We start from the raw sequence: 22,397 nt of genomic DNA, 5'->3' as shown, positions 1-22,397 counted from the left end.
CAAGTACGTAATATAGCCAAAAATACTCCAAAAATAAACGGGAAAATCCGTTATTATTACAAAAATATCCACAATAACATACAAAATAAGAAAAACGAAAAACTAAAAGATAGGGACAACAAAGAGAAAACAGGGATTCAAACCTAAACCGACAGGTCTCTACTTCTAACTTACCCCTCTCTCTTTTTGGCTTTATAACCCATTGACCTTAACCTCGCGGCTACCAACTTATACTATACAATTATCCATTATGTATATATAAAAGCACATGCAATCCTTCTGTGTCCGTTGTACATACCGATGTGTATCATATGTTCATTTATAAACATTTCTAAATTGAAAACAACGTTCAAACCTATGATTGCGTTGGATAAAAACCGCAATTTTTATACGTGTGCATGTAAAACAAATTTCTTGGTAGAGGGGTCTCAATACAGCACAAACAACATTTTCCAAAAGACCAAAAGAGTGAAAAGTTTATTTTAACAAATCGCATTTGACTAACAGGTCGAAGAACTGATGTTCTTAACCCTGCTGACTGCCATTGACGATTACCAAATAAATTGATTACGAGATGTAACATGGAACTTAATTATTAATTTAATACTAAACAGAAAAAAAATAAAATTGCGGAGAAGATGTTATACCGCAAACATGAGGTGTAAAAATTTATATGTTCATTTATATATATGTAAGACTCAAATCGACGTCCGGTCTCTAATCGACGTCCGTTCCTCAAATCGACGTCCAAATCTGACGTCACAATAATAGTCTATAAAATAACATTCGAAATCGACGGCTAATTATGCCCCTCTAATCGACGTCTTTTTTTGTTGTTCTCGAATCGACGTCCAATTTTTGGCGTCTCTAATCGACGTCCGTTTTGTGGACTTATCGTAGTGAAACCACAACTTTATTAAAGGGTGGGTTGAACCTAAAACTTTAAAAGTTGTTGAAAAATATGAGTCCAAAGCATAATACTTTCATAAATTGGCTGTACGTTATAATTCTTTCTATTGTTTGAGTCTGTATACTGCCATCTAGATGTCTTTTGATTATCTTAGTTTTTGGGTTGTTGTCTCATTATCGTACAATGTATACCCACATGTCATTTATTTATATGAAAAAGAAAGGAAAGCGACAACGTAGGTCGAGAATATGAACGTCTTTCACCAAAATATTAATATGCATGTACATGTAATAGTAATGGGATGTTGGTGATTGTCTTATTGTCATTTTCTGATGTTTTTCCATTTATTTTTATAACAATATAAGAAAACAGTTATAGTTTCTGTAAGCTATTTCACAAAAAGACAAAACGATACAGATAATATAAACAAACTAAGATTAATTTAAAAATAAATAATTCAATGAAATGAGACATCGCGATGAGAGTCTCATCATCGATCGGACGTCGTTTTTGTGATTTATTACGTCACATTGGACGTCGATTAGAGGGTTCAAATATTGGACCCTGATTTGAGAATGTGACGTCTGATTTGGACGTTGATTTGAGGAACGGACGTCGATTAGAGACCGGACGTCGATCTGAGTATGACATATATAAAAAAAATAGACATCTAAATTGCAACTCATCGGTAGCCGAGAGGTTTCGTCGACGTGTTGATGTCAGTCAAACAAAACCTATTTCAAGGAGGGGCATATAAAAAGTACAAAAGTTAAGGTAAGTTTTTAAATTAATTCCATAAGTGAACAGAAATCAGTTTATTAGCCAATTCAAACTTAATGAAATAAAGCACACAAAGGAAACAATTGAATGGTATTTGATGAGTCCATTTCTTCAGCGACAGATTTAGGAAGCGTTAATTCTTTAGAACATACTCACCCCTTCTCGTCCAATGAAAAGTCAGTTTTTACCCTCTAATTTTCATAGTACATGGCTTCCATGCACTATAAAATGCTATACATGAATAACTTTTCATTGTAGATTAATTATGAAAGTAAACTCTTAAGAAGTGTACAATCCCCTGAGGCATTTTCCTTTGGAAAAATAGCCTACTGGTTAAAGATGAAAGAGAAAAGAATAAAAAAAAAATCATTTTGAATTTTGCAAATGTTTATACATTTTGTAATGGTACACATATATATATATAATAAACAAAAAATGAAATGGGGGTAAAGTTCTGACATCGGACTCGAACTTCTTTTAAACTGAGTTTTACTGTGCGAATTGCTATGTGTTTCTTTATTCTACATTGGCTAGAGGTATAGGGGGAGGGTTGCGATCTCACAAAACATGTTTGGGTGAAGATCTCACAAAACATGTTTAACCCCGCCGCATTTTTGCGCCTGTCCCAAGTCAGGAGCCTCTGGCCTTTGTTAATCTAGTATGTTTTTTTAATTTTAGTTTATTTATATGTTTTGGAGTTTAGTGTGACGTCCATTTTCACTGAACTAGCACACAATTTTATTTAGGGGCCAGCTGAGGACCACCTGCTGGTGCGGGATTTTCTCGCTGCATTGGAGACCTTCTTATGCTTAAGGTCTTGAGCTCGCCCCCGCATACACACTGGAAATTTAGTAGATTTTTTCTACATAAATTTGAAAGTTAGTCTTTATACCGCATAAATGATTCTAAGTTTTATTGTGTGTTCGACATTCCCGCCAAAATGTTACAGAACAAAAGAAAGCATGCAGAACAAAGAAATTCAAGGTAGGGTGATCTGGAAGGGGTGATCCGACTCAGATCACCCCTGTTAGAACAAAGGAGTTGGGATGTAAAAATAAAGAAACCACGGTAATTTGATAGGCTGACGTCTTGGCAATGGTTTAAATATACTTAACGACATCAAAACATATCATTAATAGATATCAGGATTATTCTTTTTAATCAACAGAATGGAAGATATCCTTTTATAGATGTCCTTTGGGTAAACATAAAATAAGATAATCAAATGTAAATGTTAAAAGTACAAATGCAATATCTGATTTTTCTTTGCATTTCTTTTAACTTGGTGTGTATATAAAGAGATTTGGGATTTATATTAATAAGACAGCAATCTAACGACACATGAAGCCAAAAGACAACTAGATATAGTTTTGCAAGATATAAAATAGTCTTTTTTTTCATTATAACGTGTGACATACTGGCACATCAGTAACAAATTTCTGCATCAATGATACTCTTAACATGATATTTTTCACATACTGATTGGTAACTTTTCTATCGATCTATCGTCATTGTCGTGCTGTTATCATATTATATCCATTCTTCCTGTTGGTCAGATGCACATATAATAGACCTATTCATAACCATATTAGTCCTGTTGACCATTAGTGTTTGTATTGGACATTACAATTGTTGAAAAACGATTACTACATCAGCTCATGGAAGGTTTACCAAGGAGATTCCATTGTTAAGATACAATGGAGACCAAAATCAGTGTAAAATATATATGCATTGGTGCAACCGTTCAGCACTTATTTCTGTGTAGTTAAACATTTCTATAAATCCTGGGTTATTGTCCTAATAAAACTGATGTCAACAATAAATGCTACTGGTAAACATTTATTCATTTTCATCGAGATCAAAGCAATATCTATTACATGAACGTATGTGCTCAGAAATATAAAAGTATGTGTTCTATTTGCCCCATGAATTTCAAAGTATATGAAAAGTCATCTAAAAAGAGGTGGGAGATACCAAAGGGAGAATCAAAACTCAAAAGTCGAACAGACCGGCAATATCATGGCAAAAAACGGAAAAACTGCAATTACAGCCCATTTCCAATCTGTACTGACCATTTTATGTAGCAATATCAGCTGATTTCTGACTTTTCAGAAGATTTTCGGATAATTTTCTTAATAATTTTGGTCTCTTTTAATGATAATCTGATATCAGCTCACTATTTATCATACGGGAAAGAGCTGTCGATGTCTTTCAATTATTTGTCAATTAAAAAGAAATAAAGATCCGTATCATATCAATAAAAATACCTGCATATCGTTTTCCTATCATCTTTAATACATTTGTTTTCTTCATATCAATGGAAACTTTATATTTTGAATCATATGAAAAAAAACAAATCTTTTGAAGAAATCTGAGAGGATTGGTAAAATTTGATAATTGATAATAATCTTTTAGAAATGAATTAACACATGTAAATCATAACGAGTTAATTGTAAATCTTTTATGATGTAAGTAACGACAAGTAAAAAGGACAAAGAATGCTGATTTCTGACGACACTTGTATCTTTCTGGAGTTACCTTGATCAGGTACGTTTGAGGTTTAACACTGGAAAAATTAAAAAAACTTTTGCAAGCACAAGACCAGAAGGACCTAAACAGAACAGCAAGGAACAGACTAAACGTTTAAACTGAGTTTTAATGTGGGTTTTGACATTTGTTTGTTTTTTTTTCCACATTGGCTAGAGGGGGTATGAGATCTCACAAAATAAATTTAAACCCGCCGCATTTTTGCGCCTGTTCTAAGTCAGGAACATCTAGCTTTTGTTAGTCTTGTGTGAAGCCCTCCTCCGGGTGAGGGATTTTCTCGCTGCGTTGAAGACCCATTGATGGCCTTGGACTGTATTCTGCTCTTTGGCCGGGTTGTTGTCTCTTTGACACATTCACTGTTTCCATTTTCATTATTAGTTGTAGTACAGTTACATGATTAGGTCAGTTCCGTAGAATTGAATAATATGCCAATGGTGTGGATGACACATGTTTCTAGAAATGCCTTCATCGGTTACGCTGGAGATCAAAGGTTTAAGAAGCTCTGAAACAAAATGTCAAAGCCGATTAAGATAAAATAAAAATAATAACAGAAAACAAAAAACAAAAAGCGAATATTATATATAAATAAGAAGATGTAGTATAAGTGCTAATGAGACAACTCTCCATCCAAGTCACAATGTATAAAAAGTAAACAATTATAGGTCAAAGTACAGCCTTCAACATGGAGCATTGGCTCACACCGAACAGCAAGCTATAATGGGCCCCAAAATGACTAGTGAAAAACAATTCAAACATTAACATGTTATCATCTCCTCCGTCTATCCCCTGCTTGAATTCTATTTTTTTTTTGTCATGAGCTGCTCAAAATGATTCGATGCAATTGGAAATGTATTATTTCTAAGAGGAGTCGGATAAGATCGATAATATGAGAAGCATCTTTGATATCCTTTTAGTATCTTTCGCCTCTCCTTATTATTCATGAGATCCCCCTTCAGTTCAGAGTAACTATTTCTGTATGGAAGTTAGTATAACATATAAAAAAATAATGCGATAGCAAAGACAAAGTCAGTGAAAAATGTTTCTTAAATACACAAAATAATGCTATCGAATGTAGACGACAATTAACCTACTGCATGTACTTTAGTATACGAAAAACAGCTAAAGTTTGCTGTATCAAGCGAAATCTAAAATATTGATGACATCTGCTGATATGAAAAAATGTTACTATTGTAAATTGCAACAAGTGATTTAAATGTTAATATGATGTATTTTAAATGCATGTGAAATGGGTAAAGGATTTAGATATATCAGATATATTTTGGTTCATTTATATGTTTCGGAGTTTAGTCTGACGTCCATTTTCGCTGAACTAGCATGCATTGTTGTTTAGGGACCAGCTGAAGCCCGCCTCCGGATGCGGGATTTTCTCGCTGTGTTGAAGACCTATTAGTGGCCTTGAGCTGTTTTCTGTTCTTTGGTCGGGTTGTTGTCTCTTTGACACATTTCCCGTTTCCATTCTCAATTTTATTTACAAATAAATGACTTTTAGTTATTCAATACTGGTTAACAAAGAGAAGCTCGATGCATACTCTTTATGCAGAAATTACCAAATCGATATAATTGTATTTTATTCTTTATATATCTAAAATATAAAAGTAGTTTGTGGAATATAAACCTTTGTAAGCAGAAACAAATGCATAGATTCCTACGTAAATAGTTAAAAATACATTAAGCATAAAGCAATTAGCATACCGCACCATTGTGTTATAGTAAAAATACCTTAATCGATTCCCTCCTTTAGTAGAGTGACACTGCAGTTGAATTAAGGTATCATATTGTCTTCTCCTATGTCTACGGTTGTCTGACAACAGCAATTCCGAATCCTAAACATAAACGTGACGAGAAATCTTACATTCTATTGCATACGGGAAACTTTTCCTGATGAGTCTTTATCTTGCAGGTTCTTTTTCAAAATGCTTGAATCTCATGTGAAAATTTTCACGTGAATTTCACATGAACTTAAATGGTAGTTTTCATGTTTGTAATCAAATTTGGAATTTCATATGTTATTTGAATAACTTTATTTCGAAAATTCTCTTGAATTTCTAAATTCACGTGAGTGAAATTTCCCTGAGGAGTCGAAACTGTGACATACAAAACTATTCGAGAACAGACAATTCTTAGTTTGAATAGAAATCTATAATACATAGACTTCTCTTTTATAGTAAGTATTAAACAAATCATGCACAAGGCCTTGATGGCTGTATAGGTAGTTTCATATTTTCATATTTTAAATACAGCTTCATATGCTCTATAGGTGTATGCGAAATTTCATAGAAACCTTTTGAGCATACATGTATATCAGATGTAAAACCAATGACAAACTTATCGCAGTTTGATCTAGAGAATAACTTGTTTAGAAAGACTGAACAAATAGGTGGCCTTCCGTATAACCAACTTGGTACAGATGTTTTAATAGAAATAGTAGATTATGGACACTACAACTGAGTAAAAGATAATGTAGTGTTATATATGTTTGATACCCTATAATGATCCTAGCACCTTGAAATCAGACGACACCGTGGCTTTTTTCAATTACCAACGACGTTCTTAAACCTTTGGATATAATAGAAATCAAATTTCATACAATTTTCCTGTTGTTTTTTTTTAAATGAATCAAATGACAATTGGAATCTATATTTAAACACTGTTAAGAATAAAGACATTGTTTGAACAGAATAAAAAAAACAAATACCCTGGACGTGTTATGTGTGAGCTGGTCTATGCGATTCGTCATAATCATGTTTGCATTTGAATAGTATAACGATGAGATGGTTAAACGTGTTTCTTTATTGAAATGTTACAATTCAGGACAATTGTGAATACTTCACTACATCACAAAACCATTTTACTTATTTTCGCTAAGTAAATCATAATGTTTGTCATTACAACCTTAATGGGTTGTACCATAATTCATCTTTGGTATGCGGTACTCAATTTTGGTTAATTTAAAGGGTAGTAAATCTTTTCTGTGACGAGACGATCGAATTGTCGGATTACTTCAAGTGATTTTACATGAATGCCTTATTGTTATTACACTAGTGATTAACCATCTATTCGATCATATTTTGACTGTTTAGTTTACTCTTGATGATTCTTTATGTAGTTGTATAAGCTTATCCATACTATTTGTGCTCTGTGTCATTTTTTTAAACAAAGAAAAAAAGATCAGTTGGAAAACAAAGAGAGTGCATAGATCGTAAAACCGATACTGAGACGAACTGCTATATTTATTCAAATGTACTGCAATATTCAGTTTCGAATCACATTTCTTATCAACTGTTAATGAATCGTTACTGCATAACATTGATTCGGCTATATGGCTATTCCTCATGGTACTGCGTTTATAAAGAGAATACGAGCGATTATAGAAGATTGAGAAAGATAAACTAACATTTCGATGAGTTATTTATGATCTTAAACTATAGCATTAACTTTCACTAAATTAAATTTATTAATATTTGTCCTATAAAAGCATGTCATTTTAACGGATATTAAGATTCTATCAGTTCTTTGTGAAGTTGTTCTGATTTATTTACGACGTTGAGATCGTTAGGTTTTAATTTACATCGTATATAAAGTCCATTACATACTCGGAATAGAAATCAAATTTATTTTAAAACATTTTAAATTCGTGAAAAATCGACGTTTTCTATTTAAAGCTAAGTGTACTAGGTCTAATTTAAACAGCTATACTGAACTAGTTCAACTTGGTTCTTCTGAATATCAATTGAAAGATGATTTATTGGCAACTGTTAAAAGGATACTGCTGTACACGTTTGGTCCCCAAATGTTTTATTGGAAATCCCACAGCTTTAATTTCTGATTTTCAAAATAAAGGAAGTTCAAAGTGAAAGCTCAAAAAAGTTAAATTTAAATTTTTACATGTTTAATGGTATATTGTCTATTGAAAAAAACTCTTTTTTCAAAAGCAAAGCAATTTAGTGGAACCGTTAATTATTCATGGATGACATAGGATTTTTAATCATAGACACCCAATGGATTGCTGGCGGTGTACCTTTTACACATTGTGACTTGGATGGAGAGTTGTCTCATTGTCGCTCATACCGCGTCTTCTTATTTCTATATTTAAATTCATTAGGAAATGCTAAATGCATACAGTTTATTAAAATAAAAAATAATCATGAATACTTTATATATAATCCAGTTAAACAACCTTACAATAATTAAAAACGCAAAACTGATTTCTAAATAACTTATCATTGTCAAATAGTTAAGATTCAAATATATTGACCGTGACACTCCTGGTTGAAATAATACGCAGAAATTGGAACTAGCGATGTGAATGTGAAGAATGTACAACGAAAAAGAAAATAACGCAAACAAATTTTACATTAATTTAATACGTCATTATGCCCTTTTATCCTGTAATTAGCCTTCTGATGTACAAATAAACAGGCAGACAAATAACTTTTTGCTTTATTTTGTTCTTGTACAATTAAAGTCTCCTGTTGCTCTGCTTTCATATTGAGCAAACAGTAATTTTGTGTATCTGTTCAATTTGGGGTCCTCTTCGCGGTCCGCGCTCAAACTATTATCGATTTCTTTTAAAAATAAGAGACAACTATTTGGGTTCAAATAACTAAACCTTAAAGTGCCGGATGTAAATTACAGGATAAAAACAATGTATGTACATTGTCGGAAATATGTTGACGTGCAATACCTACATGTAAATAAGGTCTAAGTTACTATGCGGTATTGGTTTTGCTCATTGTTGAAGGCCATACGGTGACCTATCGTTGTTAACTTCTACGTCAATTGACGGAGGGTTGTCTCATTGGCAATCATACAACGTCTTCTTATCTATATCGGTAAAATGAAATCATATTACGAGCAAGTATCAAACATGCACCATCGAAGGTTCTGTCGAACATAAAAAAAACAGTAAAAATCCTATTATTAAAACTTGACTGATTAAAATAACATGGCCTTTTTGTATTTTTTTTCCATAAATTATTTATATGAAAGATGTAGAAGAACGTGGTACCACTGGTTTCACTTTCAGATTTATAATAACTTAAGTCATCGGATTTACACTCCCTTTGAAATGAGAGAGACACACACACAAAACTATTCCTTTTCATATGGAAATATCTACCATACAAAGTTTTATTTTAACACCGACTGCCCATCTCAAGTCTATTAGCACAGGGTCAAGGTACTTTTTATGCTCAGCCTATATGATTTAGAGCTAATGTATACCTGTATTTAATTGTCGCAAACAGCGTCGACTTGGTATTATACGTCTTGGAGGAATTTTTGCTGCCATGTGTGTCGTTATGTAAAATATTTCTTTGTGGTTGTTTGTGTATGTGTTGTTGTGGGCTTAAACTCACGATTCTAAGATGACTACGCCTAGGTGACCATGGTAGGTGACACACTTTTTCTGGTAATATCTTGATTATATTCTGTTCTTATACTTCGGATGTTGTTACATTTAATACATAGGCTTATTAGTGAAAAATGTTTAAACACTTTTAAAATCCACTATAGAACCAAAGAAAAGTCTTACAATTAAAACACTTACTCTTTGCGATAGTTACAGAATAAATACGTAGTTTCTTCTACTGTTGCTAATATGACTTTTTGCCCTGGGATTCATTGTTATAATAAAGATTCAAATAGAAACTATTAGAATAGAAATACATATTAGAATAGAAATACCTATTGGAATAGTAAAACCACTATATATAGAAGATAAAAAATGTTAGTAAATTTGTTCTCATTTCTTTGACCGTTAGTTCAGCGATATATATGGACATCGCCTAAAGCTATAGTTTGTTACCCATAACCTTCTGTTATCACTCTTTATCACATACACATATTTATGTGACTTTATCATTGAACAGTGGTTTGTTTAGTCAATCTCTGTGATAAAACTGCATGTTTGCCGTGTATTTATTGCTTTCGATATAGCAGAGAAATAATTATGATAATAATGTAGCCATACAAAATTGTACTAAACTCCTCAACACAGCTGATTTTTTTTCTGTATTGTTTGGTCAATTTTTCGTTCCAGGCTACCACTGAAGTGGCGGTAAATCCAAAAAGCTTTCGAAAAATAGAGGAGACGTTGTATAAAAAATACGTTTCATTTTCATACATTTATTTAAAAGATTTTGGATGCATTTAGGTGCCATTTTGAAATGCAGACTATTTTTCAAGATGTTTGAACGATTTTGTAAATCGTTGATTTCATTGCATTTCAAAATGACACGAATACACTGTCATCTTTGAACATAGTGATTTTTTGTGCTAGGTCAGTATTGGACTGGATCATAATCGATGAAAAAGAACATTACAAATCAATGTCAGTAGGATAGGAATGCATGTCCTTCTTTCTTCATCCTTAATGTGCAGACATATCTTCCATTAATTTCGTCAGACTGTTGTCATAAATAAAAGCTCGAAGTTATTTTATTTATTAACGCGAATACCTTAGAGAGGAAACTCATTTAAATTTATAGATAATGTAATCAACTATTTGATGCGTTATATTATCATCTTCATACGGTAAACATATCAAAGCAGGAATACTCCGTGTCAATAGGCATTGCCTTATGCTGTTTATATTGACTTTTGATTCCCAAGACTGCTGTTATGATCTGAATATTTTTTTTCTTCAAAACTGTCAATTAGCACGTTATTATAGCCATTTTCATCGAATTTCAGTTTTATATAAATAGTCTAACAAGTTGTATTGACATTCAGTGTTCATCTGAAATGATAATTACATGCTACGAAGTAACAGCAATTCAAGTGATAGAAAACATGTAAGTTAATGCTCAAGTCTCGTTCTTTGCCACGGCGTTGTCGGTTTCTCTTTGACTTATGAGTTTTGAATGTCAGTTTAGTACCCCCCCCCCCCCCCCCCCCAAACAAAAAATAACTAAGTATAAAGTTCACATCGGCTGTTCAAAGCTAATTCAAAATCTCACCATTCATATCCATGTGCAATAAAAAATATATAACGTTTTCAGGATACACAACGCATATTTCTAGTAAAAATAAACTGTTGGCACAGAGATATGTCTCGCCTATCGGCATAAAATTCAGAAAAAGACAACCTGAAGGACAGAAACATTGCTTATTAATTCAATCACTGGACCATGATCTAGTGTGCAGGGCCTGAAAATGGTCGCCAAACTGATATGTACAGACAGTAATGTAACTTTATAGAAAATATCGTTGTTTATTGTAAATAGTTCCTATCAATATAACTTAAGCAGAAAAACCTAACATTGAAAATTGCTAATTAATTCAAAGTCACTGGACCATGTCCTAGGGGACAGGGACTCAAAATAGTTGTCAAACTGATATGTATTGATAGTAATGTAACTTCATACAAAATATATTTGATCTATCACAGGTAGATCCTATCAAAATAACTTAAGCAGAAAACTTAACATTGAAAATTGCTAATTAATTCAAAGTCACTGGACCGTGTCCTAGGGGGCAGGGCCTCAAAATAATCGCCAAACTGATGTGTACTCATAGTAATGCAACTTCATACAAAATATCATTGATCTATCACATTCAATTTATCTATAATTGTAAACTCTCTATCACTTATACTATGTAGAAATATTCCAGTGACTCAAGCATATGGAATTATTCTCTCAGCAGTCGATCCGCTATTCCAGTGATTCCGTTTCCTATAGGGAAGTTTGCTGCTTACAAGAAATCTATTGATCCAAGGGTTCGTATTTGTAACATTGAAGTCATTCATTCAACGCCATCATGATTTGGTTGACCGTTATGGAATTCATAGATGACAAAGAAAGTGTTTCATTTATCGTAGGCACAATACCACGCCCCCTTTTCTCTGATTGCGACATCGTTGAATGCAACATATCAACGAATTGTCCATTGCCATGAACAACGGGTGTCACGACTAGTGCAATAGGAACGGCTTACCCTTCCGAAGCACATACGCTCACACCCGGTCTTTGGTGGGGTTCGTGATGCTCAGTATTTAGTACCTGTGTAGTGTTTTATTGCCGAACTGTTGTTTCTCTTTTCGTCGTTTTTCTTTTTGCCATGGTGTTGTTCGGTTTTCTCTGACTAACAACTGTATGGAAATAAATGTTTACGGCCCAATTAACACCTTTGATGATCGTTAATCTGTTGGTTTTTGATTATCCATTGATATATAATTTCTCTCCCTTTATTGTCAAGATGTGTTTAGTTCACTGAAGTCTTTGAGATACAAAATGTTACAATTTGTACATTATTTGAGCTCTAGTAGCTTCTTTTTTACAGCATTACATCGATACAATAATGTCCTTTCCATACTATTGTAACATGAAATCTGGTATTCTTCTTCTAAGATATAGTATTAAAACATTATGAAGCTGTTTTAACTGAACTTAGAAGCTCCGTATGTATAACAGAGGCATTATAATAAACAAATGAACAAATAATGAAAGTTGTTAAGCTTTTCAAAATATCATAAAGACACTTAAAAGAACTTTACGAAACTATAATTGTCTTTACAATTTTACAAAGTGCTTCATAATAAAAAGTTCTAACTAAAACATGATTAGTTACTTACAAGACTGCTACTAATAGTTTGTAAAATGAAATTATTTCTACTAATGCTTATATTGTTCTTGATCTATTATTACGATTCATTCTAATGTAAGACAAACCCAATCAGAAAAACATACTCGAAAAAAAACATGTAACTTGGCAATGCTAGTAACTTGGCAATATAATAACTTCTACGACCACTTGTTCAGTGGAAATATTTTGTAATCGCTGAAAGGCAATAAATGTATAAAACCGTAACATTAATCTGTCTACCATGGCCTTCTTTATCATACTTTATGCCATAATGATATTTCTACAGGTTGATACTGGTAACTTTAATCGTCCTACCATGATGTTTTAATCAATCTCTATTACGCAAACTGCATGTCATTCGTGCATATATTGCTTATCGATAAGCAAAGAAATATTATTCCTCTTAGAATAACTGATTAATATGTATATTGGATGCAAATTGTCATTTTACATGCCACTTTAAAAGATTGAAAAGAAATTATAAATATCATTCAGTGATAATAAATGTTTATGATTTTTATCATTCTTGTGTCATCTCTGATTTTTTTGTTCACAGCGCTTACATAACTAAGAATAAACAGTTGATCGTTATAAAGAAAAGTTGAAGCCTGTATAATTGTGTATGTACGGATAGTTGTCAGAAGCACATTTTTGTGCTTAATATTGATACATTACTTGCTGAATCATAATAGAAAATAAAGCATCCAAGGATGCAATAAAAATCATGAGAATAGGTATAGGAAAATTTGGTGTATGAAAATGATTTACCGTCCATTCAATTCAATTGCACTGCAGCAGATATTTCAACAAAATCTCATCATAATTGCCTTCAACTTGGCAATTCTTTTACTGTTACATTGTATGATAATACATTTTCTAATTTCTGTAAATACGGTTACAAGAACAGTGTAGAAATGTTCAAATCCCCTTTAGGATGTTTTACCGGTGTTTTTAAATAGACATAGAAGGCATACATAGCACCAAGTCTCCATGGAGCGTAATCAACAAGTTGTTTTATATCACAAAGAATTGAAAGTCACTTATAACAAACGATAATGTCATGTTTGTGCTTTTTTTTTTTATTTATTACAGATTTGCCAATAACTATCTTTTTGATAATCGAATTTTAGCCTTAGCATTTGTATTTCCAAATGGGAACTGTAATCAGGACTTATGTCCAAAATAATCTGTATAATCACTTGTATATTTCTTGATTGTAGTAATTTGCATAAATTTGTAAACCTAAAATTGAGAACGTATCTATATATACACTTGCAGTTGTTCATTTCTGTATCAATAAGATTGTCACCTACCCCAGTAGTTCCCTTTAATTTTTTAACATAAACGTGTACTTTCGTGTAAATTTGACCTGTTACACAATTTGTAATGCATTTTTTTTATTCAATGTTTACTTATTTTGTGTTATATCTAGTATTTAGTATAACGATGAATTTTCACTGCTGTTCTCGTACTATGAACAACAAATTTATTTATTTTGTAAGAAATATCTCCGTATTCCTAACAACAAACTTATTATATTCAAATTTACCTGTGTACGTTATTTTATTTAACGCCATTTTGTCCAAGGTTATAGTTGTCTTTTAGACATTGTGTCATAGATCAAATTTATTCGTTCAGTGTATGTTTACTTGTGTTTGTTAATATATCTTTTTGATTGAGTTAAGCCATTTCAATTGATATTTTATAGTGTGTCTTTCTATGTTGTGATGTTACACTTCTATTCCAGGTTAGGGTGAAGGTTGGCGCCTGTTAAAACTTTGAAACCCGCTGCATTTGTTTGCACCTGTCCAAAGTCAGAACCTGTTTCAGTGGTTGTCGTTTGTTGATGTGGTTCTTAAGTGTTTCTCGTTTCTCGTTTTTTATATAGATTAGACCGTTGGTTTTCCTGTTTGAATTGTTTTACACTAGTCATTTTGGGGCCCTTTATAGCTTGTTGTTCGGTGTGAGCCAAGGCTCCGTGTTGAAGGCCTTTGACCTATAATTGTTTAATTTTTACACATTGTGACTTTGATGGAGAGTTGTCTCATTGACACTCATACCACATCTTCTTATTTCTTTGTAAAAATACTTATCTCAAATTACAAATGCATATTCTCTTAGATTTTTTAGTGTTATGCTCTCCCAAATCTATAACTAGAAACCCAGGCCAGCCCTGAATATGTTGAACAAAATTACTTTATTTCCAACTGTTTGCGCTAAAATGAAAATGGGGTATTTCTCAATGGACCAGGCAGATTCTTAGTTTTCTTGATTTTCTTGGAAGTCGCAAATTTACTTTGAGAGTCTTGGTATCCGTCAGAACTGTTGTATTTATGCATTGTTGTTAATTGCATATATTCATATTGAAATTCACTACGATGCCAGCCAGTGTTTTAAAGAACTTGTAAAACTATATCGATCACCGTTGCATGCAAGGCGATGATGTATGACATCAATTTAGTTTTAAGCTTCATCAGTTCAGAAATGACCACTTAATGTCAATATGTCATTAGGTGAATCATGCGCCTGCAGGTAAAGTACTACACGTGCATAATTAAAAGCATGAATCATCTATGATACCTGAGAATTACGGGTGACGTTGATTGATATTCAAATGATTAAGCAAAATTGATTTTTTGAAATAATCATCTTGGGACGGGTCATCTTCACGTCTATAAATATGTTTTTCATTAATTGAATTGTGCACACAATGCAATTTATACTGTTGTTATCACGTAGCATCAAATTCCCAAAGATTTTTCTATTAAAACGAGTAACTATCGTGTCTGTCATGCAAATGACATTGTAATTATATTTCTTAATTTGTTATGTACAGGAGACATTATTTTCTATTTCAAACCAAATAAGATGTAGGCACGTGTCAAAGTTGTCAACGTAAGTTTAAACTAACTGGGATTAGAAGAATTATTGAAGAATCTGGAGAGATTTCCTCTATTAAAGACTCCTCTTATTTTTGGCGGGATAATCCTAGACATTGAAGGGGGTTCAAAACTAGCCAAGAGTTTATATAATATACTTTAACATTTTTTAAAGGTTACATATTTCCATAAAGCAAACATGTTGTTCAACGGTACAAAATGCTTTTCATGGATTGATTGTTGCTTGCCAAAGAGAGCATTCCAAATGTGTCTCCCACTAAGTCTTTCGTGGTTCTTGACATAACAAAGTTGTTTTACGTCCAGTGGCAATTATTTCTTGCATATTCAAGACGAGATTAAATAATGCTTTTGAAGACATGTTCATACATAGCTACATTTAATATGTGTTTGTAATAAATATCTAAGGACATCTTTAACTAAAACGAAATAATGTCTTAAAGACAATACTAGTATATAACTTTATCTCCAGTAGAATTTTGGTTTTGAATGTCCTTTATCTTCAAGTTTGGATAAACATTCTTAATATTGCAAACTTCTACCATAATCGCGGCTAAGAGAGCCATCTTCAGGCGTTCATTTGAATCAAAAAGAGGTGTATAAAAAAAGTTTATCAGATACCAGGCTTATAATTTTGTACGCCAGACGGGCGTTTTGACTAAGACTACAAATGACTCATCAATGACGAGTGAATCAAAATTGTATTGGTTGATATGCTTCAATTTAACAGGAGACTGCTATAATGTATGGTTTTATGCCACTTTTCGTGTCGGACAACTGAACTCGGACATTAACTCTTAACCAGCATATGATTTAGTTCAGAAGGGAATATTACTTAGTATCATTGGAAGCAGTCTAACATCCCTAGCTGCATTCTTACATTATTAAAGAAAGGAGATACCGAAAGTGCAATATGAAAATACAGGTCGTATAAAGAAGATAAAACCGTGGTCAAAAGAAAAAGACAAAAAACAGCCCACAAAACACTACATAGAAAAATTAAGATTTAATCAACACGAATACCATAAAAAACACGAGGAATGAACTTGACTTCGCCTCGGTTGACAATGATTTCACGGGGTAGCAATTAGCTCTATCACACTATTTATAAATAATATTACTTTGATTGTTGCTTGCTTAACGTCCAGTGTAAAATAGTTCGTGTGTATTCATGTTGATATCAAATCAGGCAGACATTATACCTTGAAACGGAGTTTTGTGGCAAATGTTCTTTAACGTGCAAAGATAGCGCAACACCCACCCTACACGGACGTGGTTGTGTATTTATACATAGGACACCCCAATTGAGCTAGCCTAAGGGTTTTATGTCTCTTTAATTAGGTGCACTCACAAAAAAAAACTAAGCGGCTTTTGTACGGCAATCATTATCTTGGGCTTTGCTGCTGATAAATAAGGCACAACAAAGTACCTGCAATTACGGACGTACATGCAAAACAAAACCAAAACTGCAAAAAATTATACTTTTTCAACAGAAAAAACCTTTGAAATAAGACATGTTCTAACAGGTCTGATTATCAAATTACAATAATAAGATACTTGTTTCCTCTTATTTTTACAGTAAAGGCGATAACTGTATGGAGGATCATTCAAAAAAATATATCCGCTAACCGAGTACCTCTGGATACTTCGATCAGACAGATTTCCGAAGAGGAAGGTGAATGTCCGACAATAATTGATAATGCGGACTTGAAAACGTATGAAATAAAAGAGAAATACGGAGATGTTTTTTTAATCTTTCAAACAATTTAAATCAAACGATCTACAACACTATCATGTACCGACAGAAATTGTATTTTACAATAAATGATTAACTCTCAGTGGTTATTGTTCATGTGGTAATCTAAATTGGACCTTTGATGAAATTTCTTTCCACAAAGAGAACATTGCCAAGGTGTCTCCCCACTATGAAGTCTTTCGTGGTTCTTGACATGACAAAGTTGCTTAAATCTATAATTGCAATATTTGCATTTGTAGGGTCTTTGATTGGAATGAATGCGCAAATGCGCGGCCATGTTATTTCGACCGCTAACAGTACGATGACAGATTTTGCATCTTACTCGTACTTTTTTGGTTGATGTACCTCTCTTTTTAGCAACTGAAAGTGCACGGTATTTTGTCTTATTAGTCCTCTCCTTGTAATCAAATCCTTTTGGGTCGTCCATATCTTTTTGTTGATTCTGTTTAAGCTCATTTTCTGATTTTTTATTTAGGATTTGACTGTTTTTGAATTCCTTCGTTACATTTTCCTTTTGTGACTCACCAAGAACTTCATCATTTCTGTTTACCATGCCAAATGCAGATCTTATGCCTTTTCGATGGACATGAGATACCTGAATAGCAGAAAAATAGGTATGGAACGATGTATGTCGACAAAATACAGACCAGCGATTAAACAATTCTCCGCAGACCGGGCATGAAAACATTTCGAGTTTCCTAGTGGTCACATTAACGTGTGGTTTACCATCATTGTTATTTACGTCCTTGCAATTGGTCAAATTCATACATAGTTTATGATTGTACAGATCGGCACGTCTAGAGAAACCTCGGTTACAGAATGGACACCTCAGGATATATTGTCCAAGACGGATGTGCATAATTTCTTCTTTCATTTCCATCTTTAAGCTTAAAACATCTAGTATTGTCGTTCAATTCTAAAACAAAATACATTGCTATTAAAAAACAATTATATGACACCACATCGTGTGTCATGTACAATGTAGCTATACTTCTATACTGTAGTCAACCACTTACAACGATAGTATACCATTTTTCTTTTTTAGGATATTTAATGATAACTGTAACTATACTGTTCAGTTGAATTTAAGGGAAATTATTGAATGTATAGTTCTGAAGTTTCAACTTTGCATAGCAATTGAACCAGATTATTCTTTAAATGATGTGTTCATTCGGCATTCTCATGGGCAAAATAGATAAATCAGAGCATAATTTTCAAAAATTAAAAAAAAAATTACAGATCGATCTTGATTTATTATTTTTTTTAATAAGTTAAATATGTTTTTATTGAAATTAGTAATGTTCAGAAATAAATATGTGAAGTTTGTCATTTTAGTGGCTCATTTGATTATTTAGTCTATCTGATGAATATATTAATATTTGTCTAGTACCATATAATTTAATAAGCCTCAAAGAAAGATTAAACTATTTTATTATACATATTGTATTACATAATAGTTTCTATAATAACAATAATCTTTAATAATTTAATAATGTATGAATTAGGATAACTAAGTTGTTTTAATAGATGGATGGGCATACTGGTTTTGGAATAAATCACACAATGTTCAATGGTAATTGGTGTCGTAATTTCTTTCCTTTAACAATATTTCAGTTGCAAGGAATATCTACTTTCTGTATGAGAAGCATGATGTACACTTCTATATGCATAATTTGAGGTGTAAATTGTTGCCTTTAAAAGGCTGTGTTAGACTCGTTTTGGCTTTATAACATAACTAGATGTACCTAATGTGCCAAAACTTAACTCTTGAAAAAGGAAAGTGTGTGTGGGGGTGGGGGGAATCAAAAACAAAAAGTCTACAAATGGGGTTTCAATACTAAAATAAAAATGTAACTTTTTCAATTCTGTTAAATGCATATATGTATAAAAATGCAGTTTCTTTCAATTTATTTTAATAAAACCATCATTGCAGTACAAATGCTGCATAATGTGGCAACAATTAAGAAAGGTGAAACTGCCTTATATCAAGAGCTTACCACAAACCTATCAAATAAACTCTATTGTGAGAGAGCAACACATAAAAACACAAATGTAGCAGACGTTTGATTACTATAACTGCATGTCTAAAGAAAAAAAAAACTATATGTAGGATTACCTTTATTGGTATATGAAAAGTTCATTTAAATTTTATTTTATTAGTTTAAAAACTGGTTGGCCCCTTTAAAAAAAGTAATTTTGGGGCCAGCTGGCTCCTGGGGATAAAGGTTAATTTAAGTCCTGTTTGTCTTAATATATCTGGATTAATTTGGTGTTGTTTGATTATTTAATTAAATAGACCCTATATTTCAGATCCATACAATACGATTGGTTAAGTGAGAGGTGCTTTATTCCATTATTAAGGATCCAAATGTTGATTTCAAGAGTACTATTTCTAGTAACCACAGCCTGTCAGAATAGGCTGAAGAAATGGTAGCGAAAACACATAGCCCAATCCTTGTCAAATCAGAATATCTGACATACAAGAGTATTGTTATGTTTATGCAGTGCTGGGTCTATTTTGAATTATTCAAGGGGTCGAACTCCTTCTACTTACTGGAAATGCATTAAATTTACACTAATTCTTGTATTACTCAAATTTCTTAGGTTCTCGCTTTTTTATGCTTTATAGAACTGTAGTCTTGAGTGTTTCTGCGTGTGTTTTTTTTTAATTTATTTTATTTTTGATTGTATGGTGATTCAGTGTGTGTGGTTCTTGTGTGTGTGTTTGTTTAAAAAAGACGCAATACCGAATTGCATTACCATAAATATCAACTACGTATAAAACATAACTAAACTATATTTCTTCAGATTTAGTAGTTTGCATGTCATCGAGTCCGTTGTTGATGGAGGTTTGTCAATTAAAGCAGTTCAAGTAATTACATCATACAAACCAGTTATCGCATACGAAATGTCAACTGAAATCAAACCAGGTGTCGGTCGACTCGATTACGATTAGTGTCAAAGTCAGTAAAATGTTTTAAACATGTAACGGACTATAACTTTGGCTCCAGCTAGTCCTGTCTATAAAACCTCGGGTTGCTGTTTCCTATTGAAGTTTTTTTTATTCTGAGTTTTGCTTTTTATATTGATGGCTAAATTTAATGAAACAGTAAAATGTCATTCTAAGAACGTAGAAAAGCGAAAAGAAAATGCGAGTTAATACGTTATATATGACTATCTATTTTATCAAAAGATAATTTTTTTGCATGGCAATGGCTTTCAGTCATTAGTCTGTTGCTGATGAAGGGTTAACCAAGTAAAGCAGTTCAAGTAATTTAAAGCATATGTGTGTATCACAGATGCTGATCCAGGATTTTGAAAAAGGGGCCCCATTGGCGTAGCTTACGTTGAGGCAACCGAGGCAGTTGCCTCAGAAAAAAAAACCAATTTTCACAAAATGCAGCAGACTCGTTACTAAACGCTTACACACCGACTTGTATTGTCTTGTTGTCGTTATTGATTCATACCCTTTGCAAGTTCATGACTTATGGAAACATTTCCCTCTTCTAATTGGAAATCCCGATCCATTTGCGGTAGTTTTCACTAATCTTAATATGTCAAAGCCAAAGAAATCTACTCAATTGAAGCTTGCAAATTTATATAATGCTACCCCAATCAACATCAGTAGAATAGATATGATCCAACTCACGAGCCTTCCCATTGGTGTAGCTTACGTTAACGCTTACACACCGACTTGTATTGTCTTGTTGCCGTTATCGATTCATACCCTTTACAAATTCAAGACTTATGGAAACATTTCCCTCCTCCAATTGGAAATCCCGATCCATTTGCAGTAGTTTTCACTAATCTTAATATGTCAAAGTCAAAGAAATCGACACAATTGAAGCTTGCAAATTTATATAATACTACCCCAATCAACATCAGTAGAATAGATATGGTCCAACTCACGAGCCTTCCCCGATCGAATCACTTGACCATTCAGGTAAATTATTAATTTTGTGTGAGAATAATTTCTAGTGGATGAGGGTTTACGTGAGGTTTACAGAATACAGAAAAAATGCCCTAGCTGAAATTAATTTAAACTTAACAGAATAGAGATTATAAATGGTGCTAAATATAAAAGAAAGGATAATCAAATTATGGACAAAAAGAATTAAAAAATAAATATTTGAAGACCCCCATTCAAACCCTCATATATAACCGATTACGTCTAAAATTGAAAAATTGTTGTGTGTTGACATTTTCCCCTACGTGTAGTACTTCAATTAGTACACATAGTTTCATTAACTTTGAAACCAATTAAAATAAAATATTCAAATATTAATCAACATGCACATAGAATAACTTGTATGTTGTACTAAAGTTTTATTCTCACTATTTTAAATTTATAGTTTTTCACTAGCAGGGAATTTTAAATAATTAAATGAGTCATTATAATTCCAGCGACATGAATTGTAAATATGTCTGTTGGTTCATATATGTCTGTTTCTATATAAAATTTTCAACCAAATACTGTTTTTATTTATTATGAAGACTTCAGAAACACGTAAATGTTTCCGTTAGTACGTCATCGGTTGTCACTTTCAAAATTGGAAAAAGTACAAAACCATGTAAGAATTCGAAGAACTTCTAAGAAATATCAGGACAAAACACAACCAATAAAAGTGCCGTGGTGCACTTTACATTTAGCATGTGTTTGTTTCCTAGTTAATCAAGTAATGGTGCTAGCGTGATGTCTGGTAATGTTTCTGGTTTTAAAACACACATACTGCAAATCCAACTAAGAGCATATTATCAGCATTGTAGAACTCACTTTTTGAATCTTGTTGTTGCGTCCACTTGTAAAGCGCTAGCTGAGATCCGGAATTTGTTAGATTCTGTAAGTCAACTGACATGGTTTTTTTTTTGTGGATCACAGCTGTATTGTTGACTTGCTGTG

The sequence above is a fragment of the Mytilus californianus genome, unplaced genomic scaffold (genome assembly GCF_021869535.1).
Source record: "Mytilus californianus isolate M0D057914Y unplaced genomic scaffold, xbMytCali1.0.p SCAF_3, whole genome shotgun sequence".
In the NCBI taxonomy this organism is placed as follows: Eukaryota; Metazoa; Mollusca; class Bivalvia; order Mytilida; family Mytilidae; genus Mytilus; species Mytilus californianus.
Note: the sequence above shows the minus strand (reverse complement) of the source record.